General features: G+C 43.3%; 1 protein-coding gene across 1 annotated transcript in view; it reads left to right on the top strand.

Annotated features, from left to right (window-relative positions):
• GALNT1 (polypeptide N-acetylgalactosaminyltransferase 1) overlaps window positions 1–20,107 on the top strand; it is a 264,061-nt gene that overhangs the window by 51,529 nt on the left and 192,425 nt on the right. Inside the window, exon 2 of the mRNA XM_019520618.1 lies at window positions 7,496–7,688. The gene's annotated coding sequence lies outside the window, so the exon portion shown is untranslated. The remainder of the gene's footprint in view (window positions 1–7,495; window positions 7,689–20,107) is intronic.

Below are 20,107 nucleotides of genomic sequence, written 5' to 3' on the forward strand. Positions count from 1 at the left end.
TCAACCATGACCCCAAAGTCCCTTTCATTTGTAGTGCTAACCAGTGTAGCACTGTCGAGCCTATAAGTATGGTGCAGGTTTTCTTCCCAAGGTGGAGAGCCTTGCATTTTTCGGTGCTGAACACCGTCAGGTTCTCGTCCGCCCACTTCATGAGTCTGTAAAGATCTGCCTGGATCACCCTCCTGTCCTCCGGTGTGGATGCTGTACCCCAGAGTTCGGTGTCATCTACGAACTTGGCCAGTCCGCTTCTGACACCAACGTCCACAACATTGATGAAGATGTTAAACAGTATAGGCCCTAGGGCAGAGCCTTGTGGGACCCCACTGGTCACAGTGCACCAAGAAGATTGACTCCTGTCAACCACCACCCTCTGGGTCCTACCGCGGAGCCAGTTCCCCAGCCAGTGGATCGTGGTGACATCAAGGCCACAGTTAGCCAGTTTAGCCAAGAGGTGATTGTGGGATACCAGGTCAAGGTATACAATGTTGATCTCTTCCCCCTTGTCCAGGTGATAAGTCACCCGGTCATAAAAGGAAATGAGATTGGTCAAGCAAGACCTACCCACAACAAACCTATGCTGCGTATCCCTCAGGATATTGCCTTCAGCTAGTCTGTTAAGGATGGCCTCCTTGATAATCTTTTCCAAGAACTTCCCTAGGATAGAGGTCAGGTTGATGGGCCTGTAGTTTGCCAGATCTACTTTCCTCCCTTTCTTGAAGACAGGTACAACATTGGCCCTCTTCCAGTCATCGAGCACTTCACCAGAGTGCCAAGAACTCTCAGGGGCTGAGCTATGATGTTTGCCAGCTCCCTGAGTACCCTTGGGTGTAACTCATTAGGGCCGGCTGACTTGAAGGTATCCAGCCTGTTGGTGTTTCTTCATGAGGTCAGGTTTGATGGAGGGCAAGGAATCTCCCTCACCCGGGCCTCCCTGACCCATAGTGGGCAGGGCTGTCCCATGGGGCTGATGAAAAACTGACGCAAAGTACCCATTTAGCAAGGTTGCTTTTTCCTGGGCGTCAGTTGTCAGTTGCTCCATCTGGTTTAGCAGGGGTCCAGTGTTGCCCCTGCTTTTCCTCCGGCTCCCCACATATCTAAAAAAGGACTTTTTATTTTCCTTGATATTTGTAGCTAGCTGGAGTTCCATCGCAGCCTTGGCTTTCCTGATTTACTCTCTGCAAGTCCGGACTAAAGCAGAGTATTCCTCCTTGGTGGCGGTTCCAGTCCTCCATCCTTTATAAGTCCTCCTTTTAAGACACAGGAGGTCCACCAGTTCCCTGGAGAGTCAAGGGGGCTGCTGTGCCCTTCTGCTGCTTTTCCTATGAGACGGGATGGACTTTGCTTGCACATCCAGGATTGCTCCCTTGTGGAGCAACCACTTGTCCTGAACGCCCCTCTCCATTGGGTTGTGGCCTTTTAGGGCCTCTCTGATGAGCCTCCTGAGCTTGTCAGAGTCAGCTTTCCTGAAGTCAAGGACTTCTGTACAACTGACTGACTTGCCAGCTTTACGGCAGATGGTGAAGGTGATCAGTTCATGATCACTGTCACCCAGCTTCCCCTTTGTGTTCCCCTTCTCTTTCATTTTCATGGATAGGTGCTAGTGTATATCATGATGAACTTCTTAGGAAAAAGCAGTAAAATCTACTTCAGGCAAATAATCTATTAAGCGCATTAAATGAAACGTTTTGAAAGGAAGGCAGAGTGGCAGATTACCTTGTTCAAAGAGCATACACTTTTGTAGGTTGTTGCTTATGAAAGCCTAGGCCTCTGAACCAGTTGCTCTAAGCTGTCTACCTGCACTGTCTTTTTTCTCACTTCAGACTACAATGGCTAGCTACGTCTCTCTGTAAAACACACTCTAATATTATAAAAGCCTTAGTCTGCCTGCCTGTCTGTTGTACTTCATTTGCGCTCTGATTGGCTGACTGAAACAACCAATCAGAGTGCTCCAAGTGCGTTTGGACAGGAGATGGAGCGGTGGAGCGCTACCATGATGGTGGGGACACAGGGGATGGAGCAGTGGGGGAGGAAGGGAGTAGCCCCTCTTCCCCCCTCCCCCAATCGGAGAAGTTGGGGTGGGGACGGGGCTGGACACGAGGGAGCAGAGCTGCCAAGCCCTGACAAAAGCTGGCAGGGAGGGGGAGGGTGTAGCACAGTAGTGGTGCCCCACTGCCAATTCTGTTGGTGCACTCTGACGACCGCCCTGAAGGTTGTGGGGGGTGGAAATCGGCCCTGGACCTGAAGCGGGCCCATTTGCACCCTCCCCTGACTGATTGAGAAGTGCGGGTGGGACTGGACGCTTGACTTTGTCACCACCCACAATGATGGCAGGGAGTGCGCTGCTGCCACCCCACCACCACTGGGCCCCAACAAAAGCTGGCAGGGAGTAAGGGGGGAGCAAGAGGAAGGGAAAGGAGCATGGTGACAGCACCCCGCTGTTGTTGCTGGAGCTGGGACCTGCCAACAGCTGGGAGGGAAGGGGAAGGAAAGGCAGGTGGATGTGGGCTGGGTGGAGCCGGAGTGTGGAGGGAGGGAGGAACGGGCCTGGACCGGAAGGCTCAGGGGAAGGGGGGAATGGCTTCAGAAGCTGTTCACTGCCACCCAGTATGCTTTGCCATGCAGTATGCTTTGCAGAAGCTCAGCTCTTATGGAAATAGGCTTTTCATTTGAATTGTGTAACCAAAGGCAGCATAAGTTAGTCTTTTCCAGTGAGCAGTATCAGTGTGAAATGTATTATTAACTGAATTGTAAATATTTCTTGATTTGTTATTTTTTTTTTGTCTTGAAAATGACATCATGCTACTGCTTTAAATCTAATGTAGCACATCATTTTTAAAAAGCTTGAAGTGATTGTCCTTTTGCATAGTTCATTATTGGCATGTGTGTGATTTTTATGTCTTTAGCTCAGTCTTCTGGCCAGTGTAGCTGCACACTGCACATGAGTCTTGGAGTACTTGATGGGCTACATCAAGGAAATTAAAGGGCAGGATGCATTGCCATTATTTCTGTTTCTCTCGACTGCTTCTGCCTTGAAAAAGAGCAGCATCTTTTCTGAATTCAGGCCACTGGGAAACCTCTTGTTCTGTTCGTGCAGTTTTAAAATTCTTGTGTTATCTTTTGTAAATCTTAAGTTATCAAGAATTAACCAAATTTAATATTCTTCTGAACTCGATAGATAGGATCAGGTGTACATCAGTGTGTGCTGTAACTCAGAATAGTACATATATTTCTAGCAATGCATTCCAGGCTGCTTAGTATAGAGAATGATGAATACGACTTCTATAGTAAACCAAGTGAAACAAGATATTTCTTCTGCAAAGCAGTTGGATGTCCAATCCTGTTCTCTCAATGTAGGTATGCTGCCTGTATAACAGTGTAGTGGGCAAGATGAGCAGAAACAATTCTTTGAATAATGACTTGGAGACCAAGTATTACATCTTTTAGTGTATGTTTTCAGACTAGCATTACCTTTCTCAGATGCAATGTGAAAAGTGAAGCATGTATCCTGAAGGTTACGTGAAGAAGTTACTAACTTTACAGTCACTGACGCTTCCTGGAAGTGTTGTCTAGCAATGGTTCTCAACTGCAGTACTTTCCATTAGTGCCACAGAACCTGGCCCCTGTTTCAGGGGCAAGCTCCTCATACCAGCCTCCTGCAGACAAGTGGCACCCATGGCTGCTCCTTGCCTTTGTCCCCCTGGCCACTCCTACGCTCATGGCAGTATGCTTTACTGGATGGGTGGATGTGAGACTGCATTTCGCAGCCCGGCTTGTCCCTTTGCTCTCATGGTCAGCAGGAGCGATGTGCCTCAAGTTGTTCGTGTGCAAGTCCCTGAAGGAGCAGCTGCCCCAGCAGGAGCTGTATTTGCCCTCTTGAGTGCAAACCAGCAGTGGGGAGGGGGCAAACTTTAGAAAAAGCAGGGCACAGTGAGGTGAGGTCCTGCCTCTCATCTGGTTAGGTCGGTGGTTCTGCCCTCATTTGGTTAGATCAGTGGTTCCCTACTTATTTTTAGCCTGAAGGCACCCTTTCATAGTTTTTCTGTTTTTAGATTTTTAGCTCAGTGATTCTCAGCTTGGAAGTTTCTAAAGTTTCAAAAGATATGGAGGGATGCCTTAAGGCTAAAAACAATGGAAACCACTTCGTGCCATACACCCCTTCTACTTAAAGTTCTGTGACCTGGTATTCTGTAGTTGAAAGTAAACTGAGCTACCTTTTCACTCTGCTATTTATTGCCTTGGTGTAAATCATAGGGGTACCATGCCACGCTGATTCTGTTAACCAAAAGTCTCCAAGCTGGGTGGAATATGGTATGTGCATATGAATGATGCAACTAATACTTAAAGCAAAGTAATACCTTGTGATGCATAGATAAAATCTCCCTGGAAAAATGTGACATTTTCTAAGAGAAATCTAGCTTAGTTGTTAGTACATTTGTGTACACAACATTAACCAAATCATATTGTCAGGTTTCTGCACCGCGTCTGTATAAATTTAAGAATAGGTAAGTGTCATGTGTGTGACATGTCCACTAAAGAACCTTGCCTGGAACTTTCTACCTAGCGTGGCCCTTGATCCTGTTTTACACTAGACTAGACCATCCTGTTTTAAAATCCTTTGTTCCCTGTCTGTTTCTGAATGAGAAATGGACTGCAAAAAGTCCTATTTTTCAGATAATTGGTGAAAATACGTCTCAGTCACTTGTCTTCATGATTCTGTTGGCTGTGGCTAGAGGCGGGCTAGTGCACAGTCAGGAGGAGCAGGGTTCTGAGCCAGCCAGCCAGCCAGGGGGGGAGGGAGGTGGCCTTTTACTGGTGGCACTGCCCCTCATTGCTGATTGGCCAAAGGGGGCAGTGGTCCTGCCCTTCACCAAAGGGGTGTCCTGTTTTCTGGGAATGCATCAGTGGCCACCCTATTTTTCCCTCGGCTTCTGTTTGAACGTGTGTGTGTGTGCGCGCACACGCACACACACTCACATCACTAGGTGAATTCTTCCAAGGATTGATTACCCAAATTCATTTTTTCAAGAACTATTATATTTCTGATTAAATTTGCCTGTTTCATTATCTGAGTCTTGGATCATATACCTTTTCTACTTTCTTAAAATATCCACATAACATTCTCATATTTATTTTTGAGGCTTGCATTTGTGCTTTTACCAACAGTGTTGTGTTGGGGGAGCTTTTGGTATTCTGTCATGACCAACTGAAGTCTTATTTAAAATTAACAGTAGTAACAAAAAAAATCCACTGTTCTTCTAGGGCACAATCTCCCATTAAATATTACTTTAATTCTTTGTTCCTAGATGCATGACCTTGTTTTTGCCATGTTAAAATCCATGTTATTTACAAGAGCCTATCATACTAATCAGCTGGGGACTGTCTGTGTAAGCAAAGATCCAGGTACTGCCTGCTGTACTGTCTAGTCCATTGTTTACTTCTCTTCCAATTTGATTACATATTTTACCATAAATGTATCTTTATATCCTCTTCCACTGTTTTGACAGAAATTGAATAGTATTTGTTGAGCTCTTCAGAGTTCTACTAGTTGTGTCTCTCTTGGGTATTTCACTGTTCTTGGCTTTTGTGTTCTCTGAAACCTAAGGCAGTTTTCTTAGTGACTAAACTAAAATATTGCACTGAGACTAGGAACGCTGAGATTCTGTTCCTACCTTTGTCGTGGCCTGGTGAGTGATCTTGTTTGATCACTTCATCTCTGTGCTGGTTTTCCCCATATATAAAACTGGACATGATACCACATTTGTAAAGTGCTTTAAATATACTGGAACAAAATGTAAGTGGAAGAGTTAGGTAATACAGGACATGCCAAATACTTTTTTTAGAAGTATTAAGATGTCATATCTATGACATTATTTTGGAGACATCTTCATTATGTCAGTGTAGTTAGCAACCAGATTTGTCATTATAATCAAAAACAATGTCATACATCTTTGGACAGTCCTTTCTTCCTTAGGACCATGTTTATTGCTATTATGTACCATCTCTAATTTTTGATGGATATGCATTCCATATTACCTTTTCTTTTTTACTTTACTTTCAGGATTGATGGCAGGCTAACTGATGCATGGATCCTTGTGTTATTTCTTTTCATCTCTTTGAATATTACCAAAATTATAGTTTTTTTTCATCTTCTGAAATGTCTCCATTTTTGCAAGCCTTATTGAAAATTAACAATTGTGTGAGGTATTTGGTCAATTTTTAAACTTAGTTCCAGTTAAGAGTCCTAAAAGACTAAAAAAGTATAACACTTGTTTTTCATTGGTAGCTTATCAAGATATAACCATGCTTCTCAAATACTGAATCAAGCTGTTCACTGAATGATTCACCTCTCCCTCCTTCCCCCCCCTTGTGGTAGGAAAATGTTAGCATAGTTGCAAGTAACAGTAGACATGTGATGATTACTATCTTTGGAGTATTTAGGTTGTTGGATTCTTTAGCTTGTTCTTTAGGTTATTTGCTACTTACTTGGATACTTTGAAATCTTTATCATGACATTAACCTTCAATGGATAAACCCATTTTCACCAACACCTTTTAGCTTCCTTTAGCAAGTGGCTGTAACTTCTATATGCTGATTTGTGCATGTTTATTATTGGCTTCTCCATTTGGAATTTTTTTATACATTATTTTTTTTCCAGGTAAAAAAACCCCAAAACCCTGCCAAAACACCAGATTAATAACAAAATAGAGTAATTGTTTTTTATAAATTAGTATGTCCACACTGTATTGAAGATAGTACGTGTAGATAAGTTGACACTGTAGTAAAAATGGAAGGATTCATAATTCACAGCTCCAAGTTCCTTCTGTCTGATGCTAAATCAGTACAATATGGATTTTGTTTAGTTCACTTACAGCAAGAAATTGAAAATGTTTATCATCAGGTTGAAAAGAGTAATGTGTACAGAGAAGGTAGAGCAGGTGGGGAGTGCAAACAAAATCTTGGGGAGGTAACCTTTTTATTGTTTTGCTGGCTTTTCTTTCTTTTTTTGGTACTTTTTAAATTGAATTGTGAAAGCTTTCAAAAACGGTTGAACATATTTAGCTATGTCATTCAGAACTTACTTACACTTGTGTCAACTTAAATCAAGTATGGAAAAGTTTTTAGCTTTCCAGAAGAGTTGTCTTTAGGACTGAATAAGTGAATAATAAGGCTATGATAGAAAATGTTTTAGAGCCTGTAACTAGAGCAGTAAACTGGGGTGACTTCATGATTGGATAGAAGTATAGACATGTTGTGCAGCTCAGATATTTGCTTTCTCAGTGCTGCTCTGCAAATCAATTTGGGGTGAAAAAATTTGGTGGCATTTGTCACATCCCTTTGAGTCTGGTCGTAGCATTTTAAATAGACTCAGTTTACGCTGCGGTTAGAGGGAGGCAGTGAAGGTTGCTGCTCAGAACTTTGGATTGCTAGATCTTAAAGTACTCTCAATTTTAAAGCTAGAACTCGGAGCTTAACTTGATTTTTGTTTTTCCTTTAGGGCAGCCTAAAAGGCTTGTGGATGGAAATCTCTTCTTTCACATCTTCTGCACTTATGTCAGAGCAGCCTAGTCCAGTCTGCCATTTTATGGTTCCTGCCACCAGCTCTCTACAACAGTGCAACATTCCAGTTTTAATACCTACCACTGCCTGTGCTAGTGGACCATCCAAATGGCTGTAAACCTGCAGAAAAGGTCGGTAATAAAGGAGGAAGAAAGTACTCTAAATATGACACAGCTTTTATGATGAGGCATGTCTTTACCTAGTGCATGTCAGAGCAAAGGTAGGACTTGTAGCCCGTGTATGTTTCCTTTTTCCCCGAATGCTCTTTCTTTTAGGCCCATTGTGGCCCAGGTCAGGTATCAGTGGGCACCTATACATGTGGCAAACCTCTGTTCTGATGCATGCTAATTAGCACATGTAGCAGTAGACTCGATTAATTGCACGTCACAGCAGACTGTGCACTCCAGTAGCCTCCACATCGAGTGTATTCAGCGTCCCCGTGTTTAAAATGCCCCTGCCACCATTTTGAAAGCTTGTCAAATGAGCTTTAGTTAAAGCGCCCCTGCCGCCATTTTGAAACATGGGCTGCTGAATACACTGGAGGGCTGGGACCTGTGACAATGCTTAGAGCCCCTCTAATTAAAGACCCCCCCTACCCCCAATCCTGGAGCACATGTATAGATGTCCAGTGGCTCTAGAGGAGAGAGATTTCTCAGACCTTTTTTTAAAGTAAGCATGGAAATGTTTTCGTCCGTTTAATTTCATAATTAGTACCCTGCTGATTTATTGAAAGCACCATGCCCTGTTTTATGGGAAGTGTAGAACATCACATTTCTATAAAAGACTAAAAACTCTTGAAAAGAGAAGTATAGACCAGAAAAGTTTAAACACAAGTCAGTTCTTCAGGGCAAAGGTTGTGAGATGTGAAAACTTGTAAACAAAAGAGGAAGTAACTAATTTTTCAAAGTAACTAATTTTTATTTTCCTTCAGTGCACCAGTTTTTCTTTAGTGCATCAGATGTCTTGCATTTGATATCTTCATTGTGGACTCATGTTTTCATTAATTTTACTGTTGCAGTAAGCCTATTAACACCTTTCAAGAGATCGGCTTTCAAAAAATTATTTGAAGGGATTCTATAGGACTAACTAGGTTCAACAGAACAAAGGAGAAATATGTTCTTTTGTTCCAAGAGAAGACTTGATCTCTCTGTCGGTTTCGAATAGTTGGAGCAGGCATTCTGCATCTCATCTTGAAAAGAACAGCTTGAATAGATGCCTTTTGGAGGGGGGAATCCTTTTTCTGAAATGTCTTTAGTTAAAATTAGGGTTAAAGTTTTACGTTGTCTGTTTACCTTCTGAATTTGACAGGATATTGTACATATTCTGTTTGCCTGACAGGTTCAGGGTCACTTACTTTTCTTACACAATGAACAGTTTGCTCCTTAGTCCTATCCGGTTTCTTTCTTAAAAAGACCCTTATAAATATTAGCAGGGAATAGTGGTGGTGGAAATGTTTATAATTTAAAGGCAGTTTAAATAAAAAATCAGAATCTGCTATTTAAACTTTGTTTTATTGAAAAGGTGATTTGTTTTTAAATTATCAAGTTTACCAAATATGTACCTCATTAAAATGCTGCAACAGTTACTGATTAATAGTAAGTGACCAGATAGTAGTAAAATGTCGTCGTCTTATTTCACATTTTCTGCAGTATTTGTTATGTGGAAACTTTCCTTAGCTGACTTTGCTCAAATACAAATTTTGAAATGATACAATGGATTTTGCTTTATAGGCTCTCTGGTTAATAGAATCAGCCACTTACTTGAATCGATATGGGAACACCAAAACCATTTGTATATTACGTGTAAAAGTCGCTCATGTTAGAATCACAATTTTCAGTTTTTGGGATCATTTTACCAGAGAAGCCTAGGGATTTTGCAGTTTTGTGAGCAATCCTCTGCAGGCTAGTAGAGTTCTAGCTTGCAGGGGGCTGTGAGGGAGGGGGAGAAGGGTGGTCAGGCAGTGAGCGTCATGTGCATGCGCATGGCCCCAGGCAGATTGGAGAGCAACTCCTGCAGGTTAGTGGTGGGGTTGGGGTGGGGGGGAGGAATTTTGGTAGGCCTGGGGCATCAGCAGGGAGTGGGATGGGACCACAGGCAGCTCATTTTCGGTGTGGCTCCCTGGCAACACGCCCCCCCGCACGTGTGGTAGCTTTGAGGGGTGCAACCCCACACTGCTGCTCTTACTGTCTGCAGCCACCCCCGCCCCATGCACAGATCTGGGCAGGGGGTGCGGGTTCCCCCTGCTCCTCCAGGAGTGTGCGCCATGCCAGGGAGCTGGCCCCGTCCCCTGGGCCCAAGCCCACAGCAGCAGGTTGGGAGCTGGGCTAGAGATTACAGTCACTTTCAGGAGGGTCTTGTCAATATCTTAATAAAAATGTCACTTAAATCTTCTGGTTGCATTAAGTAGACTTCAAAAAATGCAAATACATAGAAACATTTAGGGAAGCTATTCTCTTTTTTTTAAAGTGACAATACATAGGCAGTCAAATGTGGCCACTGCATCACAGATACAGTAAAATTAAGGAATTGCTTGTTTTTATTCTGTAACTTCCTCCCACTTCAATTTTTCTTATCGTCTTGACTCGTGGTTCTTTCTTCCTAAGAATTAATATACTTTTAAGAATATTATATTATCTCATCCACACTCCCTCAGAGTGTTTAAAAGTTGATGATTGAGAATCATTCTCCTGCTCTTACTGTAGTTTTCTAATATCCTTTAGAAGGTGTATCAAAAGAACTTTACAGAAGATTTAGAATTGTAGTAATTTTAAAGATGTGGCTTGCTGTGCTCAGCAGGTCCTACTATTCATATTCATTTTGGAAGTTTCGAACTAAAGCCTTTTATTTGACATGCTTAGTTACTGAAGAGAGTGTCAAAATGTGTAGAAAACTCTGTTGGCTGCCTGAGTTACATTGACAGTTTTTCAGGAACTTAAGCAGGCTAGAATACTATCACCCTTAGATGCTAAATATGTGGAATAAGATTTAGTTCTTTGTGACCAACTCGGTTCATCAGATACTTCAGCTTTTGCTTCCTGTGACATCAAGAAGACTGTTAGTGCCTAGACAGGTATAAGTGGCTAGATTCAACAGCAGGAAAAGTTGATTGACCACAAGACATAACCCACAGGGATGCACTGGAGTGTAAAAGGTCCTCCGTCCTTCCTCCCTGTTCTGAGGCAGTATTAATTGTACCTACATTTTTACTGACATTTGTGTCTCATTCTTAAAAGCCTCCAATGATAGATTCCACAACATCCTTGGTTTATTCCAGTGCTTAAATATCCTTACAGTTGAAAGCTTTTTCCTAGCTTCTCATCTTCCCTTTGGAGTTTAAGCCCATTACCTGTCCTGTTGTCAGTAGAGAGAGATTATTATTCTTCATTTTTCTGTAATCTTTTGTGGATTTGAAGACTTGTCACCATGTCTTCTCTTAGTCTTCTCTAGACTAAAACCATGAGGAAAGACTGGGGGGAGAAAAAAGATGTTTTGTTTTCTACATCTCTGATCACTTTTGCTTCTCTTCTTTGGAATATGTCAGAGATGATCTTCAACTGTCAGAGATGATTCAGTGGGGAAGGGAGTACAAGAAGAGTGGTCATTCATCAAGGATGCAATCCTTGGAGCACAAAGGAAGTCCATTCCTTTTCGTAAGAAAGGCAGCAAAAGGGCTGGGAGACCCACTTGGCTCAATAAGGAAAGTCATGGGCCTCCTGATATTGAAAAGAAAAGTGTATGAAAGGGATAGAAGTCAGGAATTACCACTAAGCAGGAGTACAGTGTAATAGCCTGCACCTGTAGAGAGTGAATTAGAAAAGCAGAGGCAGAAACCAAATTCAGATTGTCAACCAGAATCACTAAAAAGTCCTTCTTTAGATATGTAGGAAGTCAGAAAAAAAATAAGGGAAGCATAGGGCCCCGATGAACAAAATGGGACAGCTGATAACTGATACTCAGGAGAAAACCAAACTCCCAAAGGAATACTTTGTCTCTGTATATCTTCAGGAAGGGGAAAAAGGAGGACCCAGGGAATTACAGGCCAGGTGGTTTGACCTCAATCCCTGGTAAAATCCTGGAAAAAGTTATCAAAGAATCCATTACTGATAGGCTGACAGAAAGCAGTATTCTAAAGGACAGCCAACATGGCTTCACTGCAGGCAGGTCATGCTTGACCAACCTCGTTTCATTCTCTGATCAGGTAACTTGCCACCTGGATAAGGGAAATGAGGTTGTTGTCATATACTTTGACTTCAAAAAGGCTTTGGACTTGGTCTCCCATGATGTCCTCATGGTAAAATTGGGAATGCGGCCTTGACTAATTTTATGGTCCAGTGGCTAAGTAACTGGCTCTGAGGTAGGACCCAGAGCGTATTAATAGACAGAACTAAGATGACCAGGGTTTAGTACCTGGACCAGTGCTTTTCATCGTGTTCATCAGTGGATTCGGGTGTTAAAAGTGTACTGGCAAAGTTCTCAGATTACACCAAATTATGGAGGAGTGCGGTCACATTTGAGGACAGACTTGGGATACAGGCTGACATGGACAGGCTTGTGAGGGTGGGCAGATCATAACCTGATGATGTTTAGCATGGAGAAATGTAAAGTGCCCCATCTGGGGAGGAACAAATCCACAGTACGCTTACAGGCTTGACAATGCTACGCTTGCCAGCACCACTACTGAAAGAGACCTGGGGATCCTGATAGACCACAGAATGAACATAAGCCACCAATGCGATGCTGTAGCTGGCAGAGCGAATCAAACACTGGCATGCATCTGGTGAGGCATGACGAGTAAGGCTAAAGATGTCATCATCTTCCTGCTCAACTCAGTTGTGGTGAGACCTCAGCTGGAGTACTGCATCCAGTTCTGGGCGCCGCACTTTAGGAAGGATATGGCGAAGCTTGAGAGAGGCCAAAGGAGGGTCACATACATAATTAGAGGTCTGGAGAGCAGGTTATATGAGGAGAGGCTGAAAGACATAGGACTGTTCAGCCTGGAGAAATGAAGTCTTAGAAGAGACTTGGTGGCAGCCTATAAGTATATAAAGGGTGTACATCAGGGCCTGGGGGAACATCTGTTCACCAAGGCACCCCAGGGGAAAGCAAGAAACAATGGACACAAACTGATTTAAAGATTGTGTTGGATTGGGCATAAGGAAAAATGTCTTTACAACTCAAGTGCCTAGCATCTAGAACAGAGCCCCCCCAGAGGTGATATAGTTGCCTACCCTGGAAATCTTTAAAAAATGTTGTGACATGCACCTTTCTGGGGTCATCTGACCTCAGCAGTCTCCTGCCCTGTGCAGGGGGATGAGACCCAATGATCTTGTGAGGTCCCTTCCAGCCCTATGAATCTATGAAACTTCCTTGAAATGTGGTATCCCAAACTGGAGGACGTTGTGGAGTGACCTTGTCTGCCAGCCCAGCCCTTTTGTGCTGGATTTGGGCATAACATGATATCATCCAGCCCCCAGGGTTCCTCACAGGTCCAGAATTTTGGTGGTAGAACAGTGGCACATTAAATTCATAAATTGTTAGGGGCTGGAAGGGACCTTGTAGTCAGGTCCCCCTCCATCATCAGGTCCTGTCCAGTTCCCCTCCACTAGCCAGGAAAAGACAACTAGAGTCAAGTGACCCCAGCGAGGTGACTGTCCAGTCTCCTTTTGAAGATTTCTGGGGTAGGTGACTGCAACACCACTGGAGGGAGTTTATTCTACAGCCTGGACATGCTGACTCTGAAGGAGTTTTTCCTGGAATTGATCCTGAAGCAGCCCTCCAGAGTTTGTATCCATTGCTCCTGGTCATCTTCCCCAGGGGTGCCCTGGTGAACAGGTATTCGCAGAGTTCTTGATGTACTTCCCTGATGTAGCAGTAAGCCGCTACAAAGTCCCCTCTCAGCCTTCTCTTCTGTATGCTGAAGAGGCCCAAGTCCCTCAGCCTCTCCTCGTATGGCTTGTCTTGCAAGTCCCTGATCATATGGGTGGCTGTTCTCTGGACCCTCTCAAGTTTTTCTATGTCCTTGTTTTAGTGTGGCACCCAGAACTGGATGCAGTACTCCAGCTGTGGTCTTAGCCGTGTGGTGTACAGTGGGAGTATCACTTCCTTAGTTTTGCATGAGATGCAACAGTTAATGCATACCAGCGTGTTGTTTACCCTGCTGGCCAAAGCATCGCACTGCTGGCTCATGGGCATGTGATGATCAATCACTATCCCTAGGTCCTTTTCGGCCATGGTGCAAGTCAGATTGTTGCCACCAAGCCTGTAGATATGTTGGGGACTGTTTGCCCCCAGATGGAGCACCTTACACTAAACTTCTGAGTGTTGAACTTCATCTGGTTCTCGTCCGCCCAACTCTCCAGCCTATCCAGGTCCTCCTGTATCTGCAACCTATCTTGTGGCATGACCACGCTCCCCCATAACTTGGTGTCATCCACAAACTTGGCCAGAGAGCTTTTCATCCCCACATCCAAATCACTGATAAAGATGTTGAAAAGCACGGACCCCTGAGGGTTTCCTGCTGCAGCCACCGGGGACTGCCTGAATCATCAAAGATCTTTGAATATTTTCTGAAGACTTGGAGAGCTTTGAATTGATTTGGACCTTTAAATTGGTCCCCTAATTCGATTTGGAGATTTGGCCACCAGATTGCGCTGAATCTCCTCTGCATCGAATCGCCACCTGCAGCTTCACACAGCCGTACTCTCTGGGTCCTACTGTGCAGCCAGTTTTCCACCCACTGCACTGTTGAGCGGTTAAGTCCACAATCTTCCAATTTTTCCACAACAATATCATGGGATACTAGATCAAAAGCCTTTTGGAAGTCTTGGTATATGATGTCGACCTTTTTTCCCATGTCTAGGTGGCGAGAGACCTGTTCATAGAAGGAGATAAGATTGGTAAGACGAGACCTTCCCGCAATGAAACCTTGTTGGCTGTCATTCAGAATCTTTCCCTCAATGAGTGTATCACATATAGATTCTTTAATGAGTTTTTCCAGGATTTTCCCTGGGATGGAGGTTAGGCTGATTGGCCTATAGTTGCCTGGGTCCTCCATCTTCCCTTTCTTGAAGATGGGCACAGTGTTGGCCCTCTTCCAATCCTCAGGGATCTCCCCTGTGTTCCATGATTTCTGAAAGAGGTTTGTTTGTCTGGAGTTCTGCAATGATCTCAGCTAGCTCCATCAGTACTCTCGGGTGAAGTCCATCTGGTCCTGCTAACTTACAGATATCTGGCTTTTCTAGTTGGTTTCACACCAGTTCAGCATCCACAGTGGGAAGGCTATCCTTTCCACCATGCCCCCCGTGATCCTTATCTCACTTGTCTTTCCCCTTGGTCCAGTGATATACTGAAGCAAAGTGGGCATTCAGGAGATTTTTTTTTTTCCTCAGTGTCCATTATCAGCTGTCCCAAGGTGTTAAGCAGGGGTCCCTCACTTCTATTTGTTTTCCTTCTGCTCCCTAAATACCTAAAGAGGGACTTCTTATTGTCCTTGACTCCCTCGGCTAACTTAAACTCGGTTGCCACCTTAGCTTTCCTAATTATTTCCCTACAAGTGTGGACCACTGTTGTATAGTCCTCCTTGAGGACTGTTCCTAGCTTCCACTGTGTGAGCAGACCCTTAGCCTGCAGACCAGAAATTGAATACCACTGGTCTATATCATCAGTATAAGCCACTAGTATCTTACTGTGGTTTTCCAGCTAATTTTATGCTTACTTTAGCATAGTATTCTGTAGGCCATAATTCTCTAATTCAGTGGTTCTCAACCTTTTCTTGTACCAGGACCCATTTGTACACATTTATGGCTAGTCCCAACCCAGTGCCCCTCACTCCTGACCCACTGGCCCCAGCCCCACAGTGTGTGGGGTGGGGGGGGGGGCCCAACCAGCCCCTTACAAGCTGGAAGTTTGCCTGCCTGCAGAGTAAAATCCACGGTTTCCCATGCTTTTTCCTTTAAAGTTTGCTCCATTTTTAAAGTTTGTTCACAGCCCTTTCATACATTTTTGCGACCCACTTTTGGGTAACAACCCATGGGTTAAGAAACACTGCTCTATTTCATTTTACAAGGGTAGAACATTGTCAAAAGCCTTACTAAATTCATAAGTATATCAACTACTATAATTTTGCACTTTGTCTTGTTTTTTAATCTAGGCCTAGTACTCTGTCAAAAGAAAATTAGGCTAGTTCATTACAACTCATTCTTGACAAATCCGTGTACTTTGTTGGGTTTTTTTGTTTACATACAAATAAATTTGTTTTTATTACATAAACTTTCTAGGAATTATCGTTAGATCTCCTATTTTTGAGTTTTCAGCTGTTCAGGGCAAATAATACAGCATGCTGGACTTAACTGTTGCATGGAAGTTTGGTTAAAATCTGTATCTACTCGGCAAACATTGTCTTGGTATGAAGGTGCGGGGCTTCCTGAAGTCTTGTTTACACTCTTACAAGATAGCAAAAGGTATGCATGGGATGGCAGTCCTCTTTCTTCACTGCCACCCAAGATACTGGGGGCAGCAGTGTTCAATCTCTGATACAGAATTTATGTAGAGCCCTTTAGCCAGTTCACTTAAATTTTAAAATGTTCTAGAATTGGGAATTATCAGTTAGGTCTGCGCAGAGTTCCTTTCAATACTGATAGAGGTGACTGTCCAAATCATTACCAATGACACCACGGTATTTTATTGTTCATGTGTGTGTATCAGTCTATGCCAGGAAGTTTTGTATCTCTGGAACTGGTGCATTTGCCATATCATTACCATTTGACTTCGTTAAGTAACCATACTTTGGCAGATTCTGTAGTAGGTTCATGTATTCTCAAACTTTTGCTGGTGGTTGGTTGGTTGGTTGGTAGTATCCATATGGTTGCAATAATCATTCCCCTCTGCATAGATTTCATACACTCTGGGGCTGGAAGGGACCTCACAAGATCATCAGGTCCAGCTCCCTGCCCAAGGGGCAGGAAATCCGCTGGTGTCAGATGATCCCAGCAAGATAAGCATCCACGTGAGTTTTAAAGGCATCCAGAGTAGGTGCTTGCACCACGTCTTTGGGGAGTCTATTCCAGACTCTGGGGACTTAGACAGTAAAGAATTTTTTCTTATGTCCAGCCTTAAAACGGTCTTCCCAGAGTTTGTGACCATTAGACCTTGTTTTCCCTTGGGGTGTCCTGGTGAACAGATATTCCCCCAGTTCTTGATGAACACCCATAATATACTTACCCCCAATATAGGCTGCCACCAAGTCGCCCCTGACCCTTCTCTTTTCCAGGCTGAAGAGTCTCATGCCTCTCAGCCTTTCCTCATAGGACTCATTCTCTTGTCCTCTGATCATGCATGTGGCTGTCCTCTGGACTCTCAAGATTCTCCACATCCTTCCTGAAGTGCAGAGCCCAGAACTGGATGCAGTACTCCAGCTATGGCCTCACCAAGGCCAAAAACAGCAGGAATAAGATTTTCTGGGTCTTGCTTGAGATGCATCCATAGATACAAGCCACGGTTTTGTTTGCTTTGCCGGTTGCGGCATCGCATTTGTGGCTCATGTTTATCTTGTGGTCAGTCATGACCCCAAGCCCATTTTGTCATGGTGCTAGTGAGTGTAGCACTGCCAATCCTAAAAGCGGGATGTGAATCTTTATGATGCTGGAGCCAAGGGCTCTGCCTAGGTGGAAGCTTCAGTGGTACCAGTGGGGGCACCAACTGCTGGTGGGGGGATCTTTGGGGTGCGGCACTTAAGCACGTTACTTCACCATTTTGTATGACAAGTAGAACGAAGTTCCAGACAGAGCAGATACTGTAGAACAGTGGGGATTGCACTGTTTAGAACTGTATGTAATAGTCCTAAGAAGATTGTGATTTAGTAAAGAATTACTTTCCAGGTCAGTATTTTTAATTATTTAGAAAGCCAGCTTCAAAACCAACATCTCCTTTACTCTGTTAATGTCTCCCAAGCAGGATATAAAGGGATGTTTGTTCACACTCTGTTTCCGTTCTTCTAGGTTGCTTCTTGGCTCAAGATAGCAGAAAATTTCTAACTCCAAACTGTGGGTAGCTCTTTCAGTTAAATTAGGGCTGATTTTAAAAAAAAAAAAATGTTGTCCATTGACAGCTTGTTGTATTGAGAGAGAAATATTTTCCTTGGACCCAGAACTACTTCATGGTGACTCAGATTTTAACCATTTCACTTGTGTATGGGACATTTGGAATGAACAGTGATTCCTGAATGCCTTTTACGGCTTAGGACAGTGATTCTCGACCCAGGTGAGAAATCCTCTTAAGGGTGCCATGGGGTGCTGCTCAATATTAGCAGTTAAGTGTGCAAATATCCACACTCGTGGAAGAGGTGATATCTTTAGAAACAAATTACACGGTTCACAAAGTAAACCCAGAGATTTCCATGTGAACTGATAGTGTCACAAACATTCTGACCTACTGTCGTCTTTCTGAGTTCTTGGTAGAAGAATTACTTTGAGTGTTTTTTGTTGCAGCTAATTTATTTTAGGACAGTAACATTCATTTTGTAGCTTATGGATTTCAATTTGTATAGAATGTGAGTTAAGTGTTTAGTTATGTCTTTGGAAGCATTTCAGCTGAAAATGTTAACCTGAGATTTGTATTGGTATGTAAACCTGCCCTTGTTACTAGCATACATGTTTTAAATTTTAGAATTAATCTAAAACCAGTTGCTTATCTTCCACATAGTATGGTAACTTTCTTTTCTTCATATTACTTAATAACTATGTAAAAGTTAAGGATTAAAATTGTGTATTTCTTTGTCCACTGAAAGAACAATATGTTAAATCAGCAAAATAGACAATATTGGTATTCATTGGTATCAGATTTATAGATGATGTTCTTCTAATGTCCTTTCAGGTTGGTACCCGGTAAAAATTAGGCTTAAACTTCTGATTCACCTTGCCTCAATTTAAGCGTTTTCATCTCTGCAGTCTCAGTATTGATTCCTCCCTTTGGGAAGTGTAATAATTTGTACCCAAAACTGGTAACACTATTCATTTCAAGAGGCAAGTGGAAGAAATGCATAAGCAAATTCTGCTACGTTGGACACTCAGACATAGATATAGGTGTCCAGCTAGCTCCCTATGTTCGGGGTGAGGGCAACCAGCTGCTAACCGCCTTGCTCTGTCTTTTGGATATTGGTGAGACCAATGAGCTAATGACTTACGTTCTTGTCTTTTGGGTGTAAGAATTAACATTTTCAATTCCTTTTCAACATTTTAAACTTTCAGAAGTTCTTAGTCCATACTTTATGAAGGTAGTGCGGAATGAGAAATTAGCGGGGAGTTAATGGATGAGACAGTTAGCTATTGAAACCTCAAAAGCCAGGCTTTCTAGTCGAGAGAAGTTAAAGCTTTTCAAATTATTAGAAATGCAGGTCCTTCATAGCATTTTGGAGCTTCAGGTGACTTTTGATGAAAGTGTAAAAAACATGCATTGTATTTTGAGGGTAAAAACTGGTAGACTTACACTGACTTATAAGAATCGTCTCTTGAGGGATTCAATAAGGAGATTAATTTAACTCAGAACTGTGAACAGTAAAGAGAATAATTTTTAGTTCTAATCAAGTCTACAGATGCATGATGCTGTTTCTGCTGTATACAATTTTGGAGGCAGTTCAAGACCATCAGTCAGTAGCAGGAAGGGATGGTTTCACCTTGGAGGAAAACCACTAAATTTTAATTTCGCTTTCTGGCTGGAGGCAGCTACACCAGCTTATCTCTGCTATGGGACAAATTTACAGAAGGAAAAAAAGAAATATGTCTTTTTCTGAACCTCCAGCTGTCAGGGTCTGTCATTTGAGGAGAAGGAATCCTCTAACCCAGGGCTTTCCAGCTGGTAGCCTGTAGGTCACATGCCCCCTAGCAGCTGCCACCTCCTCCCTTCCCCTTCTTCCCCACACTGCTCTTCTGTTACTGCCAGAGTGTCTCAATTCCCTTTTCCTCTTCCAGGTTCCTCGCTCTGTGCCTGCCCCGTAGGGTAGCTTGCATGACCAGGAGGCTCCTGGGCACCCTGTGTTATGTAGAGGTGCTGGTGTAGCATGGTGGGGGGGGCCCTATGCAGCTTAGTAGGGGAGGGCCATAGGGATAAGAGGGCCAGCTGCAACCTTGGAGATCTTGGAACAGCAGAGACTCCCTATGCATGAAAAAGTGTGCTTGTTCCTGAAAGCTTGCAAAGAACTTTTTCCCAACTACTGTACTCGGTTGGTCTAATAAGATATAACATCTACCCCTAAGAAGCTTGTCTGCCAGGATTCTGATAAGTGCTTTCTGGCCACAGCCTAGTAACAAAACCTCCACCTTGAACCCTCTTGATTTAGTGTAAGAAGAATAATCAGAAAGTTTTTATCACTGCCTTTTGGGGGCACTTGGTCTGAAATTTTGTCTGTCTGAGGAAGAGGAGGAGGATGATCCAGGGAATTTTTTTCAGAAGGAAAGTTTAGATTCCCTCTAATTTCCTGAAACGGGTAGAAATGCTTGAGGAAGAAAGGGCCCTCTTCCTCTCTCCTGCCTCCCTCCCCCCCCCCCCCCGCAACCCT

Source organism: Gavialis gangeticus, unplaced genomic scaffold (genome assembly GCF_001723915.1).
Source record: "Gavialis gangeticus isolate Ggan-Ray unplaced genomic scaffold, GavGan_comp1, whole genome shotgun sequence".
Lineage (NCBI taxonomy): Eukaryota > Metazoa > Chordata > Crocodylia > Gavialidae > Gavialis > Gavialis gangeticus.